Here is a 13522-nt window from a genome sequence, read left to right on the forward strand (position 1 = left end):
TGAGCATAAAATATAATACATAAAATTTGTGTTTATATGCAGAAAACCTGAGAACACAGACGTTTGTGTGTATGTAAGAGAGAGAAAGATGCAGAGAGAGACCTTGTACAGAATCGGGCTCACCCTGTTTGAGAGTCGTTGCTTCAACAAGATAGAGATGCTCTCTGTATGGGGTGACAGACTTTGGGCTGTCTGTGTCAGCACAGGGGGGTACTTTCACTGTCCCATGGAGCGTCCTGTGGGTTGGAGACTTAGGCAGTGCCACCAGCAAACCTGGGGCTCAGAAAAGAGGAGTGTCAGGAAGAGCACAGCCAGCTCTGCTGAGAACACACGGAGGAGAATTAGGGAACACCCAGGAATGTTACTGGGGTAGGCGCTCTGGAAGAGGGTACTGAAGCCCATCAGTTATAAAGCTCAGGGACCTGGAGCTGGCAGATCTGAACGTTATTTCTAGCCGCTGACTGATGTGTCCTGGCAACATATGAATTGCTTTAGCAACCAAGTCCCTAAAGGAAGAAGTGAGAATCCAGGATGAGACTGGATTAAACTAAAACTGCTTGGAGCAGAAGAATATCTGGACTGGATTAGAACAGACCCTGCTCCCTGAGCTACTTTGATGAAGAATTACCATCACTGCCTTAGCCGTGAGACCCTTGAAATCAATATTAAAACTCAGAACCCACCTGCTTTGTGTTCTGAGTCTGGTGGTAAACTGTGTCAATAGTCCCCTTTCCAAAGGCCTTTTTTTGGGGTGGTTGTTTCTTTGCTTGCTTTTATTAAAATACAAAAGTATGTCAGTCCACATATAGTCACAGTTAATATATTTTTGTGTCTATTTAAGTGCCTTATTTTAATAAATATATTTGTAAAGCAAAACATCAAGTAAGCTTTTTCTATTATTTTCTTGTATATTCTATCAAATTTACTTCTTTACCAAGAGGTTTCATTGAAAGATTTATCGATAGTTTGAAATATTCTAAATGGCAACGTTGGAATTTCAAACTTAAATATTCAGTGCTCAAATGGAAATAGTTCAGCTTCTCACTTGCTTTTTTTAAAGTATAAATTTAAGTATCATTTTGTTTGCAAGATTTATTTTATTCGTTGCAATTAACTAATATTAAATTGTCAAACAGTCATCTTTGGGCACATTGTTAAAGTAATCATTAACTTTTGGCAAAAGCAATTTACAAAGAATATCCTGGTATTATGGTCACCCCTCCTACCCTCCAAAGGTAGGCGTCACCTTGCATCAACCCCAAAGGTAGGCTGCACCTTACATCAACCCCAAAGCTAGGCTGCACCTTACATCCAAAATAGTTTCCAGTATTGAGCCTAATGATCCCACACCTGCAGCAAGAGGCTATGAATATATTTACTACTACTTGATGAGGCTTTTTGGAGAGAGCAGGGTCATTTTAAGAAGATCCTGAAATGGTTTGAGGATTTGGGGTGGTTAGGACGTAGGACTGGGATGAGGGTTCCCCAGTAAAGGCTTGTGTGGTTGGAACATTTGGAATTTCTTATGAGCTCACAATACGTAGGACAGAAAGAGAAAGTGGTGAGGTCGGAAGAGGGCTTGAAAGCAGTTAGCATCAAACATGAAAACTGCAGTCTGATTCTACTATGTTTCACTATTCTTACATTATAAAACTGTGCTTGGGTTGTTCTGACCTTGCGTTGTAGCCTGACTTGTGGTCCCCCCCAAATCTTTATGTTAATGCCCTAACCCCCAGTACCTCCGATGGGACTGCATTTGGAGACAGGGCCTTTATAAAGTTAAAATGGAGTCCTCAGGGTGGGGCTTAATTCAGTTTGACTGATGTCTTTATAGAAAGAGGAGATCATGACAAAGATGACATAGACAGAAGAATGACCTGGGAGGTCAAAGCAAGAAGGTGGCCAGCTGCAAACCAAGAAAGAGGCCTTGGAAGAAATTAAACTTTCTGACACCTTGATCTTGGGCGTTCATCCTTCAAAATTTTGTGAGAAGTGAAGTAAATACCTATTCTGTGGTGTTTTGCTGTGGCAGCCCCAGCAAGCGTATGCACCAGGACTGTCAGGCACAGCGTCCTGCTAAAAATCAACAGCATCCATCAATTCTTTGGGAAAAAACTTACCATTTCTGGGGGGACTCTATGTGGTTCAAAATGCATTCAAGGAAATGCAAATAAAAGCCATGATGAGAGACCACTGTCCACCTACTAAGACGGCTCAAATCGAAAACCCTAACATATCAAGTGTCAGCAAGAATTTCGAGCAACTCGAACAAAGGTTCATACACTGCTGGTTAAAAGTAAAATGGTATAGCCCTGGGCAATTAGTATACATTTACATACATATACATTATACCACCAATCAAGTGCATCCCTAGCTATTTCTCTAAGAAAATGAAACATTTGTTTCACAAAGATTTGCACTTGGATTTTCACAGTAGCTTTATTCCATCAGGAACAACTGAACTGTCCACCTGAAGACAGAACGTAAGGCTGGGAGACTGGAACGTGGGACGGAATGGGCATCAGATGTCATCCCTTCGCTCTTACAACCTCCTTGTAAAGAAAAGTTTGTGTGTAGGCTTTCTGTCATGATTCAGTACGTTCTGTCGATGGCCACCTCTGCTTAGGCATCGTGTGGTTAGAAGACACTACAGTTATTTTAACAATGACCATTATCTAATCTCTTTTTTACTTCAGTAGTAAGAAAAGGATTATCTGCAATGGATAAAAGCCATGTTAGAGAAAAGCAGAGCATTTTACAAATGCATTGTATTACGAAGAGTGTCCTGGTCACAATGTAGGTCTTTAATTTGAGTCCTTGGACAAGACAACATACCAAAAGTTCTTTGATTCTTATCCTAATTCTGTTTGGTTCTATTTGTTGCCTCACAGGGACAGTTTCACAATTTCTCAAGGCCATTATAATGTCAAAGTGTAGCTTTCTAGGCTCCATCTGCTTTTGCTCCTACATCATAATAACACAACTGGGACCTGTTTTGAATGCTACTGACAGTTTGAGAATTCTGGCATATTATTTTGGATATTTCTGCTAATTTATGTCACCAAAATTACTGATTTGAGACTGAGCATTTGCCCACAGGCATTGCATAATGAATTTTTTATCAGTTACTTATTGCATTTATAGATTGAACTTGTTTTTCCTACCAAATTTTGAGATGTACTATTTGGTAATTAATCATAATCCCCTTAAAATGTAGTACAATGGTATAGAAACATTGTGGTTTAAGAATGACATTAAATCTGCGACTTTAATTTTCAGAGTTAACAAGATATGTTTAGATAAAAGATTGAGACTGAGTTTATATAATTCACATCAATTCAGATTGGTCGGCTATTTCTTGATAATAAATTAAGACAGTTGATAATTTTTTTCTTAAAGAAATATTATTTAAAATGTATTTACATAGTATAGATCTTCCAGGTAAAGAGTTCATTAATGGATTTATAATGAAAGTAATGGCTGGAAGTTAGACTTGTATTCATATCTAGCCTCTTCTATTTGACACTAATATTTTGACAAGGCATAGGATTTCTTGGTTCATTTGTTGTCTTCTAAAAATCTGAATATAATGATAGAACCTCCATCTTATGGGTTTTATGCAATTCAAATGAGGTATTACATGCAAAGTTTGCAACAAAAATTATAGTAACCCTGTTTTTTAAAAACTCCATTCCAGGCATTGTGATACAAACAATTAGACATGAAGGTATTTAAGCAAATGCACTGGTAGCTAGATAAATCTATAGCAAACTTCAAAACAAGGAGATGAGGATGAACAGCCCTAATAAAGTGTAAATTAAGTACTAAATGCAGGTCAGGGTAGAGAGCTAGAGGTTCATCAAAGCTGAGTGCCTGTGTGATGTGAGGTGAGATGAAGTCAGGGGCGAAGTCACGAGGCAGGGAGCCAGACACTCGGGGTTAGGGGATGGTGACTCATGGAGTTGTTTATTTTCATGTAGGGTATTAGAATATGGAAATAATTTGAATCTGTTTTCTGCTTTCCCAAAATTCTCCAAATTTTGCAGAGTGACATTGGGTTACATGATGGAATTTGAAATAGATATACATACATACAGAGAAATAAACATAGATATACATACACACATATTTACACATACTCTATGATCTTTGAACATTGGAATTTATCAACATCACAATTTCATAAACTTCAAAAATATATAGCATTTTCACACCATTCTGCAATGATAACATAACCAGAAAAAAGTTGAAAAAGTACTGTCTTTATGGCTCAATGATAACATATGTTATTTTCTAGAAAGTGGGAAAAATGCATCTCAGCTACAAATACTTATTTCTACATGACTGCTGTCAATCCCAAGGGATGAAATTTTTTAAAACAGCTTTTGTCACAGGATATTTGGACAATATTATTTTAAAAATCAATATACTTTAAAAATGTATTAATCATTTAGAAATGGGTATATTTGAATAAGTTTTAAAATATAATATTTGGAAAATAAAATTAATATTTAATGGTCAGTAATTTTATCATTGTCCACACTTGTAGACTTAATAGATTTAATGACAATTAAAGGAGTTTTGTTAAGGTAAAAATAAAATTTGATGAAATAAGTAAACTGGTCTGAAAACTTCCTTTAAAGCATTTAATGATACTATAAATTGAATAATTTTTGAAGCTACACTATTTTTGTGCTTTTTGTGCCTTATGTGTACTAAGCTTATTAAATAGTAGGACTGACATAATTGTAGGTACAGATTACATATTTTTGAAATAAATAAATGACACGTTAGCTGTGGAACATGTATTTCAGGAACCAAGTGGTGCAATTGTTTCCATTTTTTCATGAGATCTGGGTTGCAAAAACTACAGCATTAGCTGATGCATTTTTGCAGCCCTGTGTGGACATCAGTACATTCAGTACATCTCTTCTGGTTCAAATTGAATTCAATTAAATTTAATTCATTATTTTAATTGAAACTTTGTGTGGAGTTAGAAAGTAAAACAATTCTATAGACCGAGAAACTCAAGCTTACAGTTTGGCTGGGTCCCAACAACTAAAACGATGTCCTCTAATTAATAAGGGAAACTTTCTGATTCTATTGCCTTTTTCTGGGAAGTAATACTTTTTCTATTTTTCATCCAATAATAAAGCATACTGCTCAAGGAAAGTGAAATGCATTGCAATTACAACATGCGAAACTGAAAATAATCTAAACATTTTCTCATCTTGGTTTTAAACAGAGTCAACTTTCTTCAGTGGAAATATTCATATTAGAAGGATGAGAAAGCAAATTATTATATAACCAAATGATCAAATCTTCAGAATATTCCTTATATCAAAGAGGGCACAATAGGAAAGAAGTTTTAAAAACCAGATAACCTGAAATTACATAGACAGCTCAATAAAACCCACTCACCACCATAGCATTAAGTACCAACATATGACCTGATAATTAGTATTTTGGTCTATGCTAATTATATAACCTTTAAAAAATGGAAAGGAAACGGTTTATACCAATCTTGCCATGAACATTTCCACAGTCAGTATTTACATCCTAAATGATAATCACAGCTGACAGATTTTGTTGTGATTTTAGCCATAAGGTAATTCACTTATTGCACCAAGCACTAAATATATATTTCTATTAAAAAAAAAAAGGAATTACATCAAAACATATCTGGAAAATTAAAACAATGTTCAAGTTGACTTAAGTTCCAAAAATATTACCACTTGTCAAAATTTCCCAGGCTATAGGCTGGGCACTGAAGAGTGTCTAGAATAGTGTCTTTTTTAGAAATTTAATTTAAGGGTCCAATTTACTTCTTTTTAAACTAAACATTTCTAAACTCTTATCAAACAAAATAGTCAAACAACAATGACAAATATTTTCACACACCCAGGCCACCCAGGAGAAGCAATATAATTGAGGTTTTCAGACTTCAGACTTACTTATACAGCGTGGTGTGTTCTCCCAGAGGTCCCCCAGTGAAGCGATACCGGTATTTTTTCTCTGGTTCTTGAAAGTATTCTAAATTAGAATGAGGCATTTTACATGATAAACTAGCAATTTAAAATGTTAAGTATATTTCACAGTTTACTGTGACTTCATGTGTACAAAGTCGTTTCAGGTCACCCTGAGAATGACTGAGCCTGAGAGCAACTGGAGGCTTTAACTATAAAGGGTTTTCCCTCCACCAGCTTTATACGGAATAATGACTTTTCGCAGGTTGCCTTGGCAATTATCTAACAGTTTGGCTCATTGACTTGAAGCTGGTCAAAAAGCCAATTTAATAAACTACAAAAATGTCTTTGGCTAAATGATGGTCTTAGATGAAGGCAATGGGAACCAGTGAAGTGGCTCTGATGACAGCCCTCAGTTCACGGTGCTTTGTCCCCAGTCCAACACAAGTGCCCTCCAGCTGCAAAGCTTCAGGTCACTCAGAGCAAACCCTTGACTTCAAAACAGGTTGCTATTTACCAAAAAGTAAGGCTTAAAGCATTTCAAGTATAATTGTTTTCTGTAGCCTTAAAAATATACCAATCACTTTTCCTGCATACAATTATATATAATGGTCTGGAATTTAAATATATATATATGCATATACACACACAAATTATATATATTTGTCCCCAAGAGGGGAAGTCTATCCAATAAATAATACATGTTCCATAAAGTGCTAAATTATGGTAAATCAATCAATATAGCAATCCATAACATCAATACATAACATTTGATAACTTTCTAGATCGTTTTCAAATGAATCTAGTTAACTGACACTGTATAAAAGTACATTCTGATTTGTGGTAGCTTAAAACATCAGTGATGTGTAACTTCTCACCATTCAGCAAACTGCCGGGGCTTCTGTGCTGTTTTCACCTGCCCTTCCTCGTGCAGTTTTGAGGTGACGGGACTGGAAGCCAACACCTTTTTCTTGTAAATCTGGCAGTAAGTGTAGATAATTCCTTCGCAGTCTTCAGGTCTCTTTCCTGGGGCCTCTCGCCCTCTGGGAAGCTAGTCCAGTTTCCCACTATGGGGTTTCAGGGAAGTGTTCCAAGACGGGAAGGCTGAAAACGGCGAAGCTTCTTGCCACCTGGGCCCAGAACTTGCACAGCATCTTTTCTACTGTTTTCTGTCGGTAAATCCAGTCACTTGTTCAGGCAGATTCAATGAGAAGAGAAATACACTCCAAATTTCATGAGACGAGCAGCAAAATCCCATTGTAAAAGAGCGTAGGAACCACTGGGCCTACTTTGAGAATACCGTAGTCTTCCTAAGTTTGCTCATAAACTGAGAAACAAACGTACCTAATATTTTCCCGACTTCTTCATCCATTCATCCGTCGGTGGACACTTAGGTTGCTTCCAATGGCCTGGCTGTTGTAAATAGTGCTGCTGTGAACATGGGGATTCATGTATCTTTTCGAATTAGAGTTTTTGTCTCCTCTGGATATATGCTTAGAAGTGGGATTGCTGGATCCTATGGTAACTCTGTTTTTAGTTTTTAAAGAACATCCATACTGTTCTCCATAGTGGCTGCACAAATTTACATTCCCACCAACAGTGTAGGAGGGTTCCCTTTTCTCCACACCCTCTCTCCAGCGTTTATAATTTGTATACTTTTTGATGAAGGCCATTCTGACCCATGTGAGATGATAGATACCTCATTGTAGTTTTGATTTGCATTTCTCTAATAATTAGCGATGTTGAGCATCTTTTCATGTGCCTGTCGGCCATCTGGATGTCTTCTTTGGATAAATGGATACTTGGTATTCTGCTCATTTTTGATGGGGTTTTTTGATATTGATATTGATTTGTGTAAGCAGTTTGCATATTTTAGAAATTAAGCCCTTGCTGGCCTCATCACTTGTGAATATTTCCTCCCAGTCCCTATGTTGTCTTTTAATTTTTTTTATAGTTCCCTTTGTTGTGCAAAAGCTTGTAAGTTTGATTAGGTCTCATTTGTTTATTTTTGCTCTTCTTTTGCCCTGGGATTCTAACTTTTGGACTATCTACCCAGAAGCCCTAACTAGCCAATTACTTCAAGTTATAATACACCCTTTCTCTGTGTGCCACCTAGTTCACAGCATTGATCTATTTCAAAACACTTTTCGTCAGTGTTCTCTCTGCTGATATTTTAGGTGATTTACTGGAGTAAACAGCAATCTATCAGTCATTAGATTAATCCTGTTTGATCATCTTTATAGACAATAATCCATTCTGTCTGGTCTACTTTTGTTTATAAAATGACTAGTTTAAAATGGGTAAAAAGTCCACGTAAGAGCAATAGCAAATTTAAATGCTTCTTTCAGGGATTGATACTGCACTCCCTATGTTCACGGTTAATGATCTAAACTTCATTAAAACCTTGCTGTAACCAACTGAGATGAATAACCAAAGATAATCAGGTTTGGAATGATATCCATATACCACCCGTGAGAGGCGACTTCACATTTCCATCCAGGGAGATAATTGGGCCAAGGGTATAGATTTTCCACTTTACCCTAAATTGGAATTAACATTAGATTAGGAAACAAAGAAAGTAAATTAAATCATGAAAGCAATTGCGCTGAGATTCTACCGTAGCAGGCAAAGTGGAATATGTCATCTCACTTCCTCTCTGAGAATTTATTTTGTTGCCAAACTGTGTCCCCTTTATCCCAAAGAGGTCTTTCTTGCTTTGTGTACTAGACATAGAACAAAATAACAAAATTACTTGCTCCCATGTACAACCCAGAAACGGGACATACATATATTACTGAGTGGCTAGATATCCGTATCAGTTAAATTATTTAAATTTTTCCCCATAAATAGTTATATAAGAATTCAGGGGAAAAAAAAATTCTAGACAATTGTATTTACCTATTTATTTTTATTTAGTTTCAACTGAATGAAAAGTTTTCAACAGTATATTCTTGACATTGGGCTAAGCCTGATTTTCAAAATATAAACTGTTTCCCTAACTTCTAATGAGTCACTTTATTTCTTTTTTATTAACTGTTTGAGTCTGATTTGAATGTGAGGTTCGCAATGTTTGGGGCTTATGTACATATTTGGTATAGTTCCAAGAAATCAATTTCTCTTTCATTCCTCTGTGCCCGTAGGTATGTCCGTACTTTGAAGTCGTTTTATAGAGGAAGCAGCCACCATTTTCCCTGATTTCTCTGGAATCAGAGGGCAGGTTTTATTTGCCTAGAAACGGTGAATGTTTTGCTTTGGATCATTTAACTAGAGAAATAATTTGACTTTCTAACTTAATAACTATTCAAAAAATTCAGTTACACTTTTTAAAAGATGGTATATAAAATATAATTTTTCCTTTAAAGAACTCTGTTATTTCCTATGGGACTGTCTCTAATCACCACTAAACACAGGTAACCAAGGTTAAAGGGAATGTTTGACTAAAACGGAGAAATTTTACATATATACATCACTTTATGTAATTGATTCCACCCACTCCCTGAGTGAGGTTTTTAAATAATGTGTATTTTAAAAATTAAGATATGTTTTTAAACGGCAATGAAACCAGCTTTCTCCCTGCCAAAGCAAATAGAACAGAGACAGCAGATAACCTAGCATTTGTTTTTTTTGTATAAAAAACTCTCAGTAATGTCTTAAAAATAGCCATTGTTATAGAAAAACATAGAGAGATCATAGAAGATTACCTGTAAATTTAATTTGACACTTAAAACTGCTATTATTTACTTTAGATTGTTAATAGAGTCCTATGAATTTTAGATTCATAGCAGGAAACATTTAGTAGCTTGAAATAAAGACTACTATTATTATTTTTATGGAGACCTTTTTATTGAAGTACAGTTGACTTATAATATTAGATTAGTTTCTGATATACAACATAGTGATTCAATATTTTTATAAATTATACTCTACATAAAGTTATAAAATATTGATTATATCCCTTGTGCTAAACATTACATCTTCATAACTTTTTATTTTATAACTAGTAATTTGTATCTCTTACTCCCTTTCTGCCTTCACACTCCACACCCCACACCTCTCCACTCTGGTAACCACTAGTTTGTTATCTGTATCTGTGAGCCTGTTTCGGTTTTGTTATATTTGTTCATGCTTTTAAGATTTTTTAGATTCCACATGTAAGTGAAAAAGCACAACGTGCTCTTTGGCATCGGTTACCACGATATATATTTTTTTTTGGCTATTTCTCCTCAGAAGAGAGAAACAAAAGGAAAAATAAACAAATGAGACCTAAGCAAAGTTAAAAGCTTTTGAAACAAAAGAAAAAGAAAAAAAAAAAAAAAGAAAAAGACGAAAAAAGAAAAAAATAAAAGCTTTTGCACAGGGAAGGAAACCGTCAACACAATGAAAAAGGAAGCGAACAGAATAGAAGAAGATACTTGCAAATGACATGTCTGATGAAGGATTAATATCCAAAATATATAAAACCCATGTCATTCAATAGCAATAAAACAAACAACCTGATATAAAAATTGGGAAAAGGCATTTTCCCAAAGACACAGAGATGGCCAACAGGCACATGAGGAGATGCTTATTTACCATCACTGGTCATGAGGGAAATGCAAGTTAACCGACAACGAGGTATCATCGCATACCTTTCAGAACGGCTAATATCAAAAAGACAAGAAATAACAAGTACTGGAGAGGATGTGGAGAAAAGGGGGCCCTAGTACACTGTTAATGGGGATGTAAATTGGTACAATCACTACAGAAAACAGTATGGAAGTTCCTGAAAACATTAAAAATAGAACTGCCATGTTATCAGCAATTCTACTCCTGATTATTCAAAGCAAATTAAAACACTAATTTGAAAATATATGAACCTCAATGTTCGTAGCAGCATTATTTATAAGAGCCAGTATATGAAAGTATTGGTTTTTTTTACAGTAGCTAGACATTTAGGGTTTCTCAACTGGAAATGGCTATCTTACATTTCAGTGTTAGTAATTCTATGTATCATTTTCTGCAAGGTTCTTTTGACCTGTTATGCCCTCTGTTTGGTGGAACAACCATCTGTTGTGTTCTAACCAGGCTCCCTGACGCCTACCTTACCTGCCTGGGCTTCCTAGTACAGTCATAGGCTGATGCAGCCCAAGAACAGTAACAGTAAGTATTTAATATTCAAGATCAACAGTAATGGCCTGCCTTTATGTGCTGTATTAGAGCTCTGTAAAGTTTTTTCATAGCATGTTATCCAGCCCGACACCTGCCTTTGTGTTGCAAGTAAAGTGCTATTAAAGCTTTAAAATTAGACTGAGTCTCAGCAAGTTAAGAGAACTTACCTGGTATCACAGGACAAGGTGGAAAAACAGAGAGTCCACTGACATTCTCAGATGAATTTGTTCATTCTAAAACCCATGCCCATGCTGTCTCTGAGAGAAGAGAGAAACAGAGACAGAGAAAGAAAGGGAATTTCAATCTGGCTGGCTCTCTTATCAGTCATAGTCCATTATTTAAAACTGGTTATTATATGCATATAAACACGCATTCACAAACACACACACACATGCACACACTCACAGAATAATCACGTAATTACACAAAGAAACCATCCACGGACCTTACCCCCATAGCCTTTTTACTTGTTAGATACAACAAACTTAGATTTTGGAGCTCCAGGGAAGAATTACAGATTAAATACATTGAATTTTGAAAGTATAATGGAAATATACAGTGAATGTACAATTACTACAGAATGCAAGATATACCAGAGGATCTTTAGAAATCATATTTGAAGTATGAAAAGTCAATTTGCATATCAATGTAGTAAGATATGTGCTGACATGAATTTTTGAATGATAGTATCATATTATTGATAATATTATTAAATATCACCAATGTAATGTTCTGTTTTATGTTTTAGTTTGCAGTGATTTATTCAATCTTTCAGAGATACTAATTAGAAAGCCAAACCAAGAAAGAAACATTGCAATTCTACTGTGGCAGAATTCTATATAAGATCATTTTTCAGAAATTAGTAACTAAAATGAGCTATCAACTGAAAAGAAGCAAATTCTAAAGTATGCAAAATTAAGTGATACATAAATATTAAATGCATTATGGTAAATTATTTTATTATTTTCCATGAGACTGTATCATATGCAATTGTATAACTAAACCACATTTGCCCTTGCAAGTTTTTTATCCATAAGCCACTATTCACATGATAAAAGTGACAATTTAATTTTCTTGAAAATAAATATTCACTGATTTTAGAAATAAAATAATATCAGAATCCCAGTCGTCGGTTTAGAGATGGAAGCACGTGAATATATATCTAATGTCTAAGAATAACATTTGTTATTTTTTCAGCTGCTAAGTAGATTAAAGAAAATGCCTCAGTACATTTTTAATCTCAACTCTAAATAATGCATTTTGTTATAAACAAAATAAATGAGCATGACTCAATTTGAGTATCAAACAAAGTAAACAGTTCTCATAATTTATATTAACCACAAACCAGATGTTACTTTAGTAATTAGTTAAATTTGTGTCTAATAGATCTTCTCTCTATACAGAAAAATCTTCAGTTGGCATATTGCGTTGTGGTTAACATCCAGGATTAATTTTGTTTTCCATTTGAAGGTATATAAGTTTGTTTTTAGTAGGCTATTCCCATTTAAATTATAGTCTCATTACGCTTGTAACACTGATTTTTTTTAATACAGATTAAAATCAACAATAAAAACAAGCCAACAAAAGAAAAGTAGGTTCATTAGGTCACTTGAAAAAAAATCTGTTGCCATTAGTAGCACAACTAGAGGCCACAATGAATAACAATCGTGTCCAGTGTTTTCAGTGTCTCATGGACCTGCACACTACACACACACACACACACACACACGCACACACATACACAACAGCCATTTGATCAATTTATGGTGGCATTTCACCAATCTGATGACAAGTGTACTATAAGGTAAAATGTTTCTTTTGCAAGATAACCTATGAATAGCATACAGCAGTGCTTTGTGATGTTAATAATAGACTTTATTTTTTGAGCAGCTTGAAGTTTACAGAAAAATTAAGCAGGAAGTACAGAGAATTCCCATGTCTCCTTTTACCGCCCTTCCCAGTGTGCCCTATTATCAACATCTGGTCTTAATGTGGTGCATTTGTTATAATTAGTGAATTAATACTATTATTGGCACAACTCCATAGTTACATTAGTGTTCTTTTCTTGTGTTGTTCATTCCTACGGGGTTTGATACCTGTATGATGACCAATATTCCACCATCATCATATCACACAGAGTACTTTCACTGCCCTGAAGATCCCCTCTGCTCTCCCTATTCATACCTAACTTCTTGTCCCTCAAGTCCCAGACACCGCTAATCTTTTCACTATCTCCCAGCTTTGACTTTCCCAGGATGTCCTAGAGTTGGAATCATGCAGTACGTAGCCTTTTCAGGTTGGCTCCTATCATTTAGTGATATGCATTTAAGTTTCCTCCATGTCTTTTCATAGCTTGTTAGCTCTTTTTTTCTCATTTCCTCTTAGTGCTGAATAATATTCTATTGTCT

The sequence above is a fragment of the Camelus ferus genome, chromosome 14 (genome assembly GCF_009834535.1).
Source record: "Camelus ferus isolate YT-003-E chromosome 14, BCGSAC_Cfer_1.0, whole genome shotgun sequence".
Taxonomy (NCBI): Eukaryota; Metazoa; Chordata; class Mammalia; order Artiodactyla; family Camelidae; genus Camelus; species Camelus ferus.